This window comes from Carassius carassius, chromosome 4 (assembly GCF_963082965.1).
Source record: "Carassius carassius chromosome 4, fCarCar2.1, whole genome shotgun sequence".
In the NCBI taxonomy this organism is placed as follows: Eukaryota; Metazoa; Chordata; class Actinopteri; order Cypriniformes; family Cyprinidae; genus Carassius; species Carassius carassius.
In genome coordinates this window covers 13,415,628-13,430,545 of record NC_081758.1, presented here as the reverse complement: position 1 = coordinate 13,430,545, position 14,918 = coordinate 13,415,628, and the positions used below count along the sequence as shown (strand labels likewise).

General features: G+C 35.5%; 1 pseudogene; it reads right to left on the bottom strand.

Annotated features, from left to right (window-relative positions):
• Positions 1-2,485: 2,485 nt before the first annotated feature.
• Positions 2,486-14,918, bottom strand: part of LOC132136464 (AP-2 complex subunit beta-like) — a 29,467-nt pseudogene continuing 17,034 nt past the window's right edge.

Sequence of the window (14,918 nt, the reverse complement as noted above, 5' to 3'; positions counted from 1 at the left end):
CAATCCATGAATTACAATAATTATTAAATTTGAGCATCAACATTTCATTGGAGGCCTTCTGAGGGGCCAATTATTTATTTGACTTTTAACTCGAAAGTAAAAATAATATTTTACTTTACTGCACAAATCTAAATGTTAAACTACTAGTACAGAATAAATGTTCAAACGGCTTGCCATAGTTGTCAGCAGCATAGCATACATTAAAAACCGGGGAGTAAATATCAGCACGTGGAGAATGAGATACACTTATTATCTTAAAATCGATGCATATGCCCTTTCCACAGAAACGATCATCCCCCTCTCAACGGCTTCTGTTTATGTGAGTGACTGTCGTGATTGCATACTGTCATCATCTCTATCTGAAATTGAACACGTTCTTTATCAACAGTCTCTGAATACCGCGGCTGTTTCTTAGCAACCTAATCTTTTCTTCTGTTGCTAAGTAACCACGTGGCTGTTACCTGTTCGCGTCACGTCACTCATACAATCAGTGGCTGTATCCAGGTGCGACAGGACTTCAGTTCAGTGCTGTTTAAAGGGAGCAGGGTTATGGCTAATAATTAATCTCATTTATTCAGTTAATGACTTCCATTATCTGATGTCATTTGCCCCTTTAGAATGAATACTTTTCAAATACCTCAAAAGAAAGAACTTGCCTTGCATTTGTATAAGCCATGAAAAAAAAGCAGTTTAAACGAGAGCAGTACTCCGATTTGACTGAATCCACAACAAACAATACCTTAATACTGAGAAAGTTATAGACACAGGTGTTTTATTTCTGAACGAATCAGTGTCTCTGAATGATTTGGTTGAGAGCTTTTCAATGACTTACTCATAAGGGACAGACCCAGCCTCCAAATTTACCAATTTCTCTTCTATATGCAAAAAGTGACATAAATTGAGAAGTTCACAGGACTCAGTAGGTGAAAAATATCAAGTTAAGCTATTACTTCTGATGAAATTCTGATAAACACTAAACTATCCAATGAGGCCATGAGAGTAGACTTGTAAATGAGCGGCATGACAATGCCAACATGGCCAATTTAGTGTTTACACCACATGATTATGGGTTCTCTATTTGAGTGAATAATTCAGTGATTAACTCATAAGTTATATTTGTTGGCAACTTCAGGTATAACAATATAATATACAGAAAATAATGTCACTAGGTAATCTACACTCTAAAAAATGCTGGGTTCTTTCAACCCAAATGTGGGTCAAATATGGACTAACCCTACTGTTGGGTTAATTAATATTTTTATCCAAAAGTTGGGTTAATCCATATTTGACCCAACAACCTAGCATTTTTATGCATTTTAAGAAATACATACATACAGTACATACATACGTAACAATTAGTGTTTCTCAGTCTTTTTGACTCCAAGGCAATTGTCAACGACAATGTTCAAAGGCACCACTCAAGTTTTCACTAACAATGAGAAAATTCATATTTATTATAGACATTTCCATTTTTTTTTAGTAATATTTATTTTGGTATTTATTCTTTTTAGTATTTATTTTGATTGTACACCACAGTTTTAAAATTCCAAGTTTTTCATGACTATATGGATTCCTGCTTCTTGAATAAAAAGGACAGTTGCTGAGGGAAACTAAGAATAGCAGTTTATGTCTGTGTGTTTTTAACTTTCTTTTTAACTTTAAAATTCTTTCTTTCTTATTTCAAATAATTTTAAGCCATTTTGTAGTGCCCTTAGAAGTTTGCAGAGGCCCTTCAATGGGCAACAGCACCCTGACTGAGAGCCATTTAGCAGGATGAAGCACAATGAAATGGAACTGAAAAGAGTCTTGAGACATGTTTACACACTTCACCTTTTTGAGGGGAAGGGGAAGAAGAAGAAAAAAAAACATTAAGACTTGATGTGTAACATCCAAAGATGCAAATATGATGTGTGCCTGCCTCCCCGAGTGTCATCATTGAGCATGTACCATAAGAGCTGTTCAGTATTTAGTCTGGGCTCTCTTACAGACCTGAGTGAATATGACATGCCTGACTCATCTCCAGAGCTGATTCATCTCACTGAACATGACATCAAATTGACTCATTCTACTATGTGTATATACATAAAATATACATAATGACAAACATAGTGAGGGTGAATGTTTGGGATGTCAACACTGCTGACATTATTTTACATTGCTATCCATAAAAATAAATCTGAAGAAATTTGATCAAACATTTTGTTGAATTTATGTCAGATGTGAGACCTCACATTTCAGTATTGAGATGCACTGTGATCATATTGGTAATATAAATGGTAATCATTAAAACTCATATTTGCACACATAAGGGTTATTGTATTAATATTTCACTCTCTTAAGCTTAAGCTGCTTACATGCAGGTTCACAGGCACATTAGCAAATATGGCAACAAAAAAGTTCACATTTAGTCCCCAGCACCAGCATGAAGACTAGTTAAGTTTCAGGGAAAAGACCAACTCTACAACTATACAATTGCATGTTGTACAATTGCATGAAGCAATGTTGCAGCATACCAGAGAATCAAACAAGCGATAATGCCAAAATGTATTATGAAAATCAAAAATGGTAAATATTTTAGGTAACTACATTTGTTTTTAAGTGGTTACCAGTCAAACAGGATAACTTAAAAGTACATCCACATGCCAGACACCTGCTGTGTTACATTCCCTCTATGCTATTTTTAGATTCAACTATTTTTCCCTTCTTTGCCTATGACCATACAGGGCATGTGATGGTGAAGTACTGACAAAGCATTCAAACAATTAAAAAATATATACATATATATTCACACTGGAGCGGTGTTCCAAAATTCCCTTCGACACTTTATCAACAACATCAAAACATTTGGCTAGAACAGAACTTGTATGATTATTACATAATGGGCACAGTGAGTAAACTGGTACCTATAGATGGATTTAAAAGAATGGCAGAAAGCATGGAGAGCGGGATCCTGGAGACATATATGTGGAGGGGGAAAGGGACGATAGAGACGTTCAATTCTTAAGAATGGCATCGTACATCTGGTTCACATACTGAGACACCTCGGGAGCCCTACATTTCAGAGAGAGCTGAAAGAGAAAGAAAAATCCACGAGTAACTTAAGTAAATGTGGCACAAAGTGCACAAAAATACAACAAAAAAAAAAACTGTCCTTATAAAACAATTAATATTAAAATAAATTAATATTACAAATAAAATGCAGAAACAAATAAATATGGTCATAAATATTCATTCTCTATTTATGTTGTCTGGGTCATATTTTCCTTTACCTCGCATAGTTTTATTTAGAGTTGACCAAGTTTCTAACAAATTACATAAAATACACCATAATATTTTTGAGTTTGACTGGATATACAGCCTGTTATGCCAACAACAAAACATATTGGTAGAGTTATATCTTAATTTTTGTTATCGTAACTACATATATCGTAACTTAATATATGGTTAATCCATTGATTTTCAGTAGGGAACTGCAAGGACTGAAAACAATATGGAGATTATTCATAACCCATAATGGCAAAAATAGAAGTTTCCAAACATGGGTAAGCCCACAATACAGGTGCTGGTCATATAATTAAAATATCATCAAAAAGTAATCACTAATCACTAATTCCATTCAAAAAGTGAAACTTGTATATTATATTCATTCATTACACACAGACTGATATATTTCAAATGTTTATTTCTTTTAATTTTGATGATTATAACTGACAACTAAGGAAAATCCCAAATTCAATATCGGGCACACTAGAAAATTTGAATAGTGTGAAAAGGTTCAATATTGAAGACACCTGGTGCCACACTATAATCAGCTAATTAACTCAAAACACCTGCAAAGGCCTTTAAATGGTCTCTCAGTCTAGTTCTGTAGGCTACACAATCATGGGGAAGACTGCTGACTTGACAGTTGTCCAAAAGACGACCATTGACACCTTGCACAAAGAGGTTAAGACACTAAACGTCTTTGCAAAAGACACTGGCTGTTCACAGAGCTCTGTGTCCAAGCACATTAATAGAGAGGTGTGTACAAGCAATAGGGATAACCACACCCTGGAGAGGATTGTGAAACAAAACCCATTCAAAAATGTGGGAGAGATTCACAAAGAGTGGACTGCAGCTGGAGTCAGTGCTTCAAGAAACACTACGCACAGACGTATGCAAGACATGGGTTTCAGCTGTCGCATTCCTTGTGTCAAGCCATTCTTGAACAACAGACAGCATCAGAAGCATCTAAAGACAAAAAGGACTGGACTGCTGCTGAGTGGTCCAAAGTTATGTTCTCTGATTAAAGTAAGTTTTGCATTTCCTTTGGAAATCAGGGTCCCAGAGTCTGGAGGAAGAGAGGAGAGGCACACAATCCACGTTGCTTGAGGTCCAGTGTAAAGTTTCCACATTCAGTGATGGTTTGGGGTGCCATGTCATTTGCTGGTGTTGGTCCACTGTGTTTTCTGAGGTCAAAGGTCAACGCAGCTGTATACCAGGAAGTTTTAGAGCACTTCATGCTTCCTGCTGCTGACCAAATTTATGGAGATGCAGATTTCATTTTCCAACAGGACTTGGGACCTGCACACAGTGCCAAAGCTTCCAATACCTGGTTTAAGGTCTATTTTCTCCGTGTTCTTAATTGGCCAGCAAACTCGCCTGACCTTAACCCCATAGAAAATAGATGGGGTATTGTGAAGAGGAAGATGCGATATACCCGACCCAAGAATGCAGAAGAGCTGAAGGCCACTATCAGAGCAACCTGGGCTCTCAAAACACCTGAGCAGTGCCACAGACTGATTGACTCCATGCCACGCCGCATTGTTGGCCAGGATTTCTAAAAATCCTTTCTTTGTATTGGTCTTAAGTAATATTCTAATTTTCTGAGATACTGAATTTGGGATTTTCATCAGTTGTCAGTTATAATCATCAAAATGAAAAGAAAGAAACATTTGAAATATATCAGTCTGTGTGTAATGAATGAATATAATATACAAGTTTCACTTTTTGAATGGAATTAGTGAAATAAATCAACTTATTGATGATATTCTAATTATATGACCAGTACCTGTATATACTGTACCACACTAGTGTTAATGTTGTAGTCAAGACCACCTAAACAAAAAATGCATTGGATTTAATTAATTAATACAATTAGAATAATAAGACTGTATAGATCGGTTACCAATAAAATGAAATCACAAACAACAAAATTCTTCTTTGAACTGCAGAGGTGACACAGAAGTTGCATCTGAATTGGTACAATTACAACTACATAAATATTGTTGAGATCATTTTTTTTTAAAAGTTCATTTTTGCATATACAGTTATGTTGGAAAAATATACTGATACTTTTAAATGACACTAAAACTGCCAGTTGGCTAGATGGTGGCAAATCACTTATTAATGAGCGAGTAATGGAATCATGTATTCAGCCGATTCATTCAAAGCCACCGATTCATTCCCCAACAAAATACTGCTTTGTTTTGCTCAGAAACATTCTGTTATAGATTTGTTTTTAACTACTTTCCTTGTGAAATAACAAAAACTTTTTACATTTTGTCTAAAATGTAATTCACTTAACTTATTGTTTGTTGAAAGATTATATAAAAATCAATATCACACTTGCAATCATGCTTAAATTCATGAACAACAACATCACAGTCATGGTCTTGACCAATCTTCAAATAAAATTCAGAGTCCTCTTAGTCTGAGATGGAGACAAGACCAAATGCAGTGGAGACCGAGACAAGACCAAGACCTTAAAAAAAAGGTCTTAAGACTGGTCTTGAGTACTACAACACTAACTAGTGTCTTATAGTACTGTTATTGTTATTATTATTAATCAATTATTTCCACTACCAATTATGGCAATAATTAGTATTGGTACTCATTTTACTTATATAAATAATAGTATATATAAATATATTATATAAATTATATATTATGTATTATATAAATAATAAATAATTTGAGTAAAAATTTACCCGAGAAATCTGAATTACAGAATTTGCACTCCACAAGGTTGTGTCAGAGCTGATATTCATTTAAGAGGATCCAAAGAACACACTGAGCTTAAGTGGAAACAAAAACTTCTGCCTGCCTGTACAAAGAGCCACTCGATCAATGTCAGTAATTCACTTATTTGATTAGTGATCCAGAAATGTAGAATATTTTTTATTTCTTTTATTTTCCAACATTTTTTGGTGTATATTTTTCAAAACTCTAAAAGGTCATTTCCATGTTTAATTTAGATTCTGAAAGTGAGTAAGACTTTTGGACTCCACTGTATTTCTTTCTTTCTCTGTTCTTTCTCTCTTTTTCTTAGTTAACAAAACAAAACATCCTCCAATAGGAGGTCTACCTTTATACATATAGTTCAGCTCAGCTCTTGCGGTCAATGAACGTTGCCTTTAAATGTCACTATATTCACAATGACCGAAGATAAATCCAAGTGGTGTTTTTTCCAATTGATTGCACTGAGTAATTCTCGGACCACCAGGAACATAATCCCACCTACAGCAGGGCTTGTATTGGTTACTTCTACTTGAGGCATGTGTTTCCAGAGGTATCGGCTCTTGGCAGACAACAGCAGTCCATCACCGGCTGTTAGGTTAAACCGCGCTGGCTCGATGAAGCCCAGTTATCATCTGTTCAGATCAAAGCCAGATGCTGCCAGAGTACTGAGAGACGAAGTCTCATTAAAAATCAATTGTCTGGGATCAGGTAGGGTTTCTGATCGCACTGAGCCGATCTGGCCTCAGGGGGCCTCAGGCAATCAAGCTCAGAAGATGTGGCTGAGCAGATGCCTTCTGAATAATCAAGAGGGGTCTATCGCTAATCGACAGATTAATCTATTTAGCAGTCTCTTAATTTGGCCACCAACTTCCCAACAGAAATTTGTACAGTCCATGGCTGCTGAAACTGATGCCTTTCTGGCCAGTCAGCTGAGATTGCTTTTTGTATGTTTTTGTCCTAAGGACTACAATGCTTAATTCTCACTGGAATCATAAGTTGAAAAAATGACATTCATGATTTTTTTCCAACTATTCTAACAGATGCATTATTATTATTTCTACCAACTGATTCGATTCTAATTAGGGAATCTATCCATACAGCTTTTGTACTTGGTTTTATATATATATATATGTATGTATGCATGTATATATATATATATATATATATATATGTATGTGTATATATATATATATATATATATGTATCTGTATATATATATATATATATATATATATATATATATATATGTATGTGTATATATATATATATATATATATATATATATATATATATATATATATATATATGTATATATATGTATGTATATATATATATATATATATATATATATATATATATATATATATATATATATATATATATATATATATATATATGACTATGGAAATTGTAGATTCACACTGTAGGCATCAAAACTATGAATTAACACATGTGGAATTATATACATAAAAAAAAGTGTGAAACAACTGAAAATATGTCATTCTAGGTTCTTCAAAGTAGCCACCTTTTGCTTTGATTACTGCTTTGCACACTCTTGGCATTCTCTTGATGAGCTTCAAGAGGTAGTCACCTGAAATGGTCTTCCAACAGTCTTGAAGGAGTTCCCCGAGAGATGCTTAGCACTTGTTGGCCCTTTTGCCTTCTGTCTGCGGTCCAGCTCGTCCCTAAACCATCTCGACTGGGTTCAGGTCCGGTGACTGTGGAGGCCAGGTCATCTGGCGCAGCACCCCATCACTCTCCTTCTTGGTCAAATAGCCCTTGATGCCTTCAGTGTGACTCTACAATTTTCATAGTCATGAAAATAAAGAAAACTATTTGAATGAGAAGGTATGTGCAAACTTTTTGTCTGTACTGTATATATATATATATATATATATATATATATATATATATATAGGTCAAAGACGAAAAGACAGGTTTTCAAGCATCATAATACAACTTTTACACAGCTTTAAAAATGTATTTTCTTTTTCCACAATGCAAAAATCACTACCAGAATTTTTTTTTAAATGTCATTAAGTGTAACCATGACTTGTATACCAAAACATCTTGTCAGCCATATTTAAAAAAATAATTATTAGATGACATTAAAAGATTATTTAAGCATGACAAGCAAGCAAAAAACTAATTAATCTTTACCAATCTTTCCAACTATCCTTCCAACAAAAAATCTTTTAATCATTTGAAATATAATAAAAGTTTGTATGATCACTTATATAAAGTATGCAGTTTAATCTTTTTAATTTTTAATTCTGAATGACAATGGAACATTATTTCACTCATATTTTGACATTTTATTTTCATAATAGTTATTTGAAACTTTTCTTGCATTTAAAATGCTTTCTATGTAAATAAAATCACACTTGTAAATTTAATTTGATATGGACACCAAAATGAGACGTCTCATCTTTGACGCATATACAGTAAACATTTTGTCAGTAGTATTTTATATTAATTTGATACAGTTTATATATATATATATATATATATATATAAAATATAATACTATACATTTTATAATATAAATATTAATTAATTGTGTTTTCAAATTTTTATGATTAGTATTTTCGTTTCAAATATAATGCCAATTACTGACCTGCATTTATATTTTTATGTATATTTTAATACAATAAAATATTTATTCCTTAAAAGTACTAAAAGTATTAAATGGAACCGTTAAAGACCAGGGTCAAATCCAGAACCTTCCATCCCTTCACTACCTGCAAAGGCAGCAGTTTTTTAAGCTTTCAGACACTGGCCATCAGCTGTGTACACACTCTCTCTTACACAAACACACATTTACACATCTCTGCATGCTTAGCAGCGACTTGTGAAGATCTGAAGAGGGATTTTCTGTCTAGCTTGGCATAAAGCCAGTTTTATCCAAGTACTCTGTGTTAGATGAACGAGCATTAAAACTGATGAATATGATGCTGTAATTTGTCTCACCCTCACTCATATGATTATAACAACCACTGTCAAATGTACAGCTGGAGCTTATCAATCTCCAGTGTCATGCTGTTGCCAAGTAAAGGTTCACTGCAGGAGCTCAACCTGTGTTCTGTGCCTCACTGAGCAAAAGAGATTTCAATTCAGCAGGCAGAGCCTTGAGCAGAGCGCTGATGTTTGGCTCCACATGAATTATAAAACATGTAAGTACAGACCTCGAACAGATGATGACGAGCACTCATTGCCATACTCTCATCAGATATCAAATCTGGTTGCATTTGAAATTGAGATGCAGAGTTCAGTGAAGCACCACTGACACAGAGTCAGCAGCTCATAAGCTGATGTGAATTTTATAATAATGTGACGTTTATACGAGAGATGCACCTAAAAAATAAAAAAACATTCAGCATAATGTAATTTAAAACCTGTTTAAATTTTTCTTTTTTTGTGTGAAACACAAAAGGATATATTTAGCTGAATGTCCAAGCTGCTTTTATTCCCCATACAATGAAAGTGGATGGAGGGCAGGGACAACAGCCATTGTCATTCATATTCATTAAATAAGAAAAGTGCAGCTTGGACATTCTTTTAAATATATTTTGTGTGCATTTAACACAAGGCAGTTTGAAACTACAACAAGGTAAATAAATGATGTTTATAAAGATAAATGTGAAAAGTTAGTTGAGGTATATCCCAACAGACTAAAGGTTGTAATTAAAGCAAATGGTGGTTCAACAAAATACTGACACAAGGGGGTGATCCTTTTTCAAACTCAGTTATTCAGTTTTTTTTAGTTTGTTTGTTTTTTCTGTCATGATGGTGTTAAATCTTTCACTTGGAGTGGGTATAGAAAAGAATCACCAGCTCATGCGTCAGCAGCATCATCACACGCATGCGTTGTGGTACTCTCCTGAACGCACATTGAAGACTGACACGGAAGAGAAGAAATTGTCGAATAAAGTAATTTTTCATTTTCTTTGCACACAAAAGGTATTCTCGTAGCTTCGTAACATAACGGTTGAATCACAGATGTCACATGGACCATTTTAATGAAGTCTTTACTACCTTATTGGGCCTTGTTTGTGGTAGTTCTGTTGCTGTCTATGCATGGTCATAGAGCTCTCGGATTTCATCAAAAATATTAACTTGTGTTCTGAAGATGAACGAAGGTCTTACAGGTTTGAAACAACATGAGGGTGAGTAATTAAAAGACAGAATTTTCCTTTTTGGGTGAACATTATACCCAAGCTATAAGTCTGTGGTCACCAATAGTTAAATGTTAAATGTGATACCACAGAATAATACAGAGACAATAAATAATTTCTAATGGGTTGTTCTTATTGGCTGTACACAACTAGTGTTGACTGAATCACAAGTCGATGACTCTTAAGAGCTAGTTCTTTTAAAGAATCACTCAAAAGTTCTTTGAATCAGTTGAAAATCAGTAAGTGAATAAACAGCTGATTCAATAATAGACTGGATGTTTTCTCACACTTTAAGATAAACAAAAGAATAAATGTAGTACATTAAACTTGTTGGCTCAACACAAAACCACCAAAGGAGAGTGCTGCCACTTAATGAGATTCTGCTCATGTAATGGCACATATGCATGTCATGCATATCACTGTTTGTGAAGATAATTCAGGAATGTTAAATAGCACCGACACAAATGAATAATTATTTGATACCACAGAATCGAAGGGCACTGGGGCTCAATGAGCTTTAAAAATTTGGATCAGTTCTCCAGCTGTCGTGAGACAAGCCTTTTCTGAATACTTCACTCTGCTCTTGACCTTCCTCTTCATTTAATGCATTAGGCAAGCAAGTCCAGCAGAAAGCACTGCTTTCAAGGTCATATATTTATCATGTTTTAAAAGCCTGATCTTCAGCGCACTGAATTATATAATAATGTGCTGAAACCTTGGAGTGGATTGGTGTACAAAAAAAAAATAAACCAGGTTTTATGTTAATATATTATCCTCTCAGACTAAGGGATGAAGGATGTCCTTGAATATGTTCTGGACCATGTCAAAAGCATTTTGTTTGTCAAGGGACACGTTTTATTTTGCTCTTTTGTGTCAAATTGGCATGCATTCCTCGAGTCGGACTTTGTTTGAATAGCAATTGGTGAATCTTCGTGCTGTGAGTGATTACCGTGTAACTGGGATTGCCAGGTTGTATGCAGAGTTCGGCGAGGATCCAGATCCCATTGGTAAGTTTGAGCGACTGATACAGCATGTCCTGGCCTTCTACATTCCTCTTGGCGATGGTGTAGATGTTGTTGTTCTGCAGTTTACCTGACACTGTATCTGCCAATGCCACAGACACATGGTTACCCACCAAGATATTCACAAAAGTCTCTTACTAAACTACAGTTATCAAAAGAAAAGCTACAATTTATACATAAAAAAAAACATTAACCTGTAACCATGGATGAATGCATTGAATACACATGAAATACAACTCAAATACAACAATCAGCTTATGGTTGGCTAACAGCAGAAGCACAGTATGCAATTTAATTGCAAAGTTCAATTCAATGTTCTGGGATAAATCACTCCTGAGCCATATCATTGCATTTTGGGAGCATTGGACACCATGGAACGAGAGCGAGGGAGTGATGAAACCCCTGGCAACAGAGATAGTCATGTGCTGAAGGACAAGGACAGGCGCACACAAGAGCAAAGTAAAGGGTCACAATAAACGTAATGAAGTATTTGAAGAGGGAGAAAGACAGATTGGGGAAATAAAAAGCCATAAGGTTGATGGACAAAGAATATGGCAGTCAGTCTGCGTTATTTAAGCCACAGACTCAGGTGACGACAGCTAGTGTTAGCAACATTTGGAGTGTGCTGTGACTCTCTTCAGTTCACACTACTGCTGTCAATCCTCTGAGTCTGTCCTCACAATACATAGCACACACACAGAGCGGCTCATGACGGTAGAGAGAGGTGGATGAGGAGGGACAGCATGCAATATTAAAACTAACTTTCAAAAGAAACATGTCGCTACAATGCTAGGGTTTTGCGGGTGGCTGCCGAGGCATTGCTATGCACTTGCTGGAGTATGGCTGTTAGCACATTGCTATGCAGTTGCTAGGTGGCTGCTGAAGAGTCCACTTGCATCTCTATGATATTTTGGTCAATTATAAGACATTCCCTCCTGTTTTATCAACTTCCAGGGGACAACTGCACGTCTGACAGCTTAGAAAAGTAATCGCATCTCTCCTCAACAAAGCCACATGAGTTGAGGTATCATTCACGTCTGTAGTGATTGTTTATTACGGATTACAACAAACCCTCAAACAAAATATGAAAAACAGTTATACTGAAATTTGTCTCAGTAAGCACAACTAAACATTGAGCGTATTGCATGTGTAACAGATCATTCGCTGTCGCATCTTGCAGCAAGAAAGCTCCTCTCAGTTTTTGCAAACAATTTGTAAACATAACTGGGGAAGAAATGTTAGAATATAATGGTCTTGTAAAGTAAGCCTGTTAAACTTCCAACCACAAATTAATTTAATTTACTACAACAATCAAAAGAAAGCATCCTTTAAATGTATGAGTTGAGTAAGATTGATTTTTTTTAAAAAGACATAAGTACTTTTACTTATGGTTTCTACAAAAATGTTAAGAAGCACAACTGTTTTCAACATTGATAATAATAATAAATTAATAAATAATAAATAACGCCCGACAGCAACCCTACACAAACTTACACTTAGCATATCAATTAGGTTTGTAAATGGTTGTAAAACATTACAGCTGAGAACTAATTAGTGATGTTTATTTTCTGCTGAATTAAGTGCTGAAATTATTCATAATTAGCAATCTGTTGATCCACAGACATGAGCGCATCCTTTCCTCCTAGACTCGAGAACTGCAGCTGCATCCTGATAAAGAACAAATCGACAAGTCTCAACAACAACAAAACGCGAACCAACTTCCAACTAATTCAAACCTATGAGAAAATATTCAGTCATTTACAAATAACACAATGGACACGGTGTGGGAAAACGCATTTGGTTATAGCTTGCCCAGATTTGTACACTCCATTAGGTTCACATTGTTATTCAAGTCATGGCAAGCTAGAGCCAATCTGCATCTCACAATGGCAGCTGATTATTCTCTACATGCTAATAAACACGACTGAAACAGAACTGCGTGGCTTCTCCTCCCAAAACAAGGCATCAACAAAACTCAAAGCATTGATTTGCCAAACTACTGCTGTTTTCGTGTGAACTACATGTGGCCATCAGACCACAAAACGCTTTATTCGGCTGGATGATATTGTGCATCTGTGTGCCTTGCTAAATAAAATGAAAGCAGGGGAAGTGAGATTGTCTGACGTCTCCGTGTTTGCTGCTGTATGCTCAAATTGGCTCCAGGTTGATGAATACAAATAGCGAGCTGATAAGCCTTGAAATATACCAGTACCGTCAGAGTCTGTGCACACTTTTACATTGCTACCAGACTAATTAACCATGAATAATAACAGAATGGCGGGAACTCCTTTGAAGTCAACAGAGCTTTTCTGCTTTTTTAAATCTCAAACTGTGCAGTGGATGTTGTGTAATAAAGCTTGAAGCAAATAATTCAATTGTTGGCTTAATATCAAAGCATCATGAAGTCGCAGTCATAAATCAAGAATCTATGCTTGTTCAACACTGTCTGGGACTATGGTGAGGCCTTTACTTTAAAGGGTACATAACATACACAGTTTTATAGAGTAGTACTGCAGAGTAGTACTGCATCCTTCATATATCCAAAAAGTCTTTAGTTTTATCATATTTATAAAAGAAAACACAGCTTTCCGATTCTTTCCGGAAAAAGCCGAGCTCCTGGAGGCGTGCAGTGAGTGGAGCTATAATACTGATGTTATGTGTTGTTTCCATTAACATATATTCACTTATGTGCCGATTTCCAACAAAATACAGAAATCTGATGCAGTTGTACTTACATGAATGGGGTCTTTTATCACAGGGACCGCTCCATGTTTTAATAGCAAACGATGTGCAAATCCAGCGTCAACTTGGGCCTTGTTTATGAAACATTCGCAACTCAAATGACCAGAACACACAAACACACTTGCTACGCTCCGTTGCTGCCCTGGAAAAACAAACTGCATCCACTGTTCATGTAACGCTGGGTTCCTGGGGAAGCTGAACACGGTAAACTTTCCCTCACATCCAAAAACACACTTATTTGGAGGCATTCTCGAACAAATCCTATGCAGCGCTGCCTACAATTTTGAAGCGCGTTGATGTGCGCGGTCTCGCTCTCCTCTGGTGAACGTGTGCGCGGGCGCGCTTTTCAGAGAGAAATGCTCATATAAGGAGTTTCGTTATCATCTACGTCATTAGAGCAAAGATCGAAAAAAAAACAGCCGAAACTTGTACCGACCCGGAAGTAAGATTTTTGGCACAGAAATTCTCAGTCATTCTTCTAAATTATTTTTTACAATTTTAGCCATTTTTAGCATGAGAATCCATCTCTTTAACACTGTGAACAACTCTGAATACATGAAACACCATTGTAACCCCCCCTTTAAGGTTTAATACTAGGAGTGTAAAAAAAACAAAAAAAAAACAGTTTCTGACCCATTCCCAGCTCACCAAGGCTGCATATAATTGATACGGTAAAAACTGTAGTACTGTAAAATATTATTACAACTTAAAATGTATTGATATTCCTGTGATGGCTAAGCTACACTTTTAGCAGTCAGTACCCCAGCTCACAAAAACATTACCAATGTTAAAACCGTTATGTATATATTTTGGGAAACTGTGATGCTTTCTTTCAGGATTCCTTGATAAATAGAAAGTCTAAAAGAACACATTAGAATACAAATATAAATCTTTTGTAGCATTATTAATGTTAAACAAAACATGTTAATGCTGCCTTTGATATCACAAAGTTAGTTAAATATTAAAGTAATACAATTTA